Here is a 3,096-nt window from a genome sequence, read left to right on the forward strand (position 1 = left end):
CCGACACTGAGGTGAAGATTTCAATCCGTTCGGTGACTTCAGTTTAATGCTGGAGTCAGTGGTGTCGACCATGACTCTTGGCCAACGCGGTTCGCTTGACAAGAAACATCGTCGAAAACGTACAGAACTTGTCAGTACTGGAGCTATGTATGTTACAGCCAACGGTCGGCACAGGCCCCAACACTGACACACGTCTCCCGCTTCAAAACGGCACATCAGCCCCGAAAAACAGTCATGCATCCAAGTCACTGATTCGGGCTGCTGGGACCATGCGGACTTGAACTAACATCACTCAGCATTGGATTGAGACACTGAATCAGCTGACTCGGGTCAGTCACGACTGATGCACTTAGTGCACGATAAATAACCCACGGCGGCAACAAAAGTTTTGTCCTTGGCAATTCTATGAAAGGTCCAGTTTGTTAGAACAAACAAACAAAATATAGGGAAAGAAAGTCTGGTGACACCGTGGCTGCATTTGTGGCGGCCGGCGCCGCGCGATCCGTCTCCAGGACAGTCCGACTTTCATTGGCACACAGAAATATGTTGTGATAAAAAGTAATACGCACAATACAAGACAATACAATACTAGATCGAGGAAGTCAGTCTATCGGGAGCAGACATGTCGCCAATAGTGCTGACAGCAATGTGACACTGAGATCAACATCTGGTTCTGCACTGCTCTGGAGGATCGTCTGTCTGACATCGATTTCGCCGGGAACACCGCAAACCCGGCAGTGCTGCAAAGATCTACAACTCTTTTCCATTCTTGGGCACTGAGAATCTTGATCCCCAGTTCTTCCCAGTCACAGACACAAAGTGGCAGATTTTACGTTTCGGTATCTATCATCAATCATGACAAATGATGATGCATTTGTCAAGAAGAAAAGGAAGAATGCAGTCTTGTTTGTTGCCAACTTTGCAGAACAACTGTCACTGTCGACCACACTGAAACAGGATATGCACAAAAAGAACTCAGAACTGCGTCACTAATGCCGGTAACTCATAGCACTGGCTGAAACTCTACTGAGACATTCAGCAGGCCGCAGACTCTTGGAATGTCAGACTGAGAAATGTTTGAAGGAATGTATGCCTATATGCATTTTGCAAAACAACAGTTATTTGATATTACTAATGATAAATAATGGCTCATCAATCTCGACGTTAAAATTGATCAGTGCAACGTAAAAACACAGTACGAGTTTTAAGGCTTGTTGGTGCTCTTTTGTCTTTGCATGCAGTTTGCAAATTATGTGTACTGTCGGACAATCAAAGATCAATTAAACCAAAAGCAACAGTGTGCCCATTATCTAAGAAGACGGCGTCCCTGCATCACAACTGGTGATGGAAGTCATCACTGATCACTCAAAAAACAAACTGACAGTTGGATAGAGCAATATACTGGAATCAATTCGACCGAAAACACAGAAGAATTCAGTTAAGGAAACCTGACAGCCTTATTCTAAGTTTGCCCATTGAGGAGTGAAGTAGACGGGCGCAATAGCTGAGTGGATAAAGCGTTGGGCTTTCAGTCTGAGGGTCCCGCCGGGTTCGATATCGGTAACGACGCATGGTGGGTAATTTGAAGAGTGGAGATTTTTCCGATCTCCCGGGTCAACATAATGTGCAGACCTGCTAGCGCCTGAACCCCCTTCGTGTGTATACGCACGCAGAAGATCAAATACACACGTCAGATCCTGTAATCCATGTCAGTGTTCGGCACGGTGGGTTATGGAAACAAGAACATACTCAGCGTGCACACCCCCGAAAACTGCGGAGTATGGCAGCGGCCTACATGGCGGGGTAAATAAACAGAACGCTCATACACGTAAAATGCTATATGAGTTTGTATGCATGCGTGACTTAAACCTGACTGAATGACACATCGGGAAACGAATGATGAGCGCCCCGGCAATGGCAACTGTCAGTCGGCTCTACCCAGGTAGGCCGCCTGTTGTGCAAAGGCGGGACCCCGTGTTTTTAAAGCGCTTGGAGCTTGGTCTCCGACCGAGGATAAGCGCTATATAAGTATCCATATCATCATAGCAACAACCATCCGTTGCAGAGCTCTGGAGGGCAATGGACACACTCCCAAGAGTAACTTAGATGCTCCCGTGTCACGTGTCGCATGACTCATGACTCATGACGCATGACGCAAAGGTTGGCAGCCACCACCAGTGTGTCGTTCCATCGCCTGCTTACCTTCGGGAGGTCAATCGTCTGGCGCCAAGTTATCTTTGGGGACACCCCCTTCGCCTCTGTGTACGAGAGTTCCACCGTGAAGAACGTGGATGGCGAGCTCAGACAACGCTTATACACTATGATCGAGGACACACGTTGATGTTTAACTCCCGGGCAAAAGAAATAGCAAGCATAGTGAAATGATTCAATCCCACCTACAGGCAGGAAGCCGGTCCTCCTCTGCTGAGGCCTGAAGTCCCGCACTCCCCCCTATCCCCCACCCCACCCCCACCCCGCCCCCCCACTACACACACACACACACACACACACACACACACACACACACACACACACACAAAATCATCACTGAGGGCCGGCACCAACTTAACAAATCTCGACAGTCTTAAACACTGACATGTGGAGTGTAGTTTCTAGCTATGATTCCATGGACAGGGAAATGGCCTCCAGAGTTACTGAGCAAGGTGATACATGTTCATACATGGAAGGCTCATCCAAGACAACATCATAACAAACACCTGCCTTTAAAGCCGTATGCAATGCTGGTTTTTTTTTTTGGTGCTTTCCTGATTCCTGTACAGATGTGAAGCACTGGCTCTGCACAGCAGAGATGCCACGCAGCGTGAAACGTTTCTCAAGATCGATGGCTCTGCACTTCATCCAAGAAATTCGCTGGCATCACCGGCCTTGAAGTCCTGGACTATTTGTATTTGTATTTGTATTTCTTTTTATCACAACAGATTTCTGTGTGAAATTCGGGCTGTTCTCCCCAGGGAGAGCGCGTTGCTATACTACAGCGCCACCCATTTTTTTGTAATTTTTCCTTCGTGCAGTTTTATTTGTTTTTCCTATCTAAGTGGATTTTTCTACAGAATTTTGCCAGGAACAACCCCGAGT

Source organism: Babylonia areolata, chromosome 29 (genome assembly GCF_041734735.1).
Source record: "Babylonia areolata isolate BAREFJ2019XMU chromosome 29, ASM4173473v1, whole genome shotgun sequence".
In the NCBI taxonomy this organism is placed as follows: Eukaryota; Metazoa; Mollusca; class Gastropoda; order Neogastropoda; family Buccinidae; genus Babylonia; species Babylonia areolata.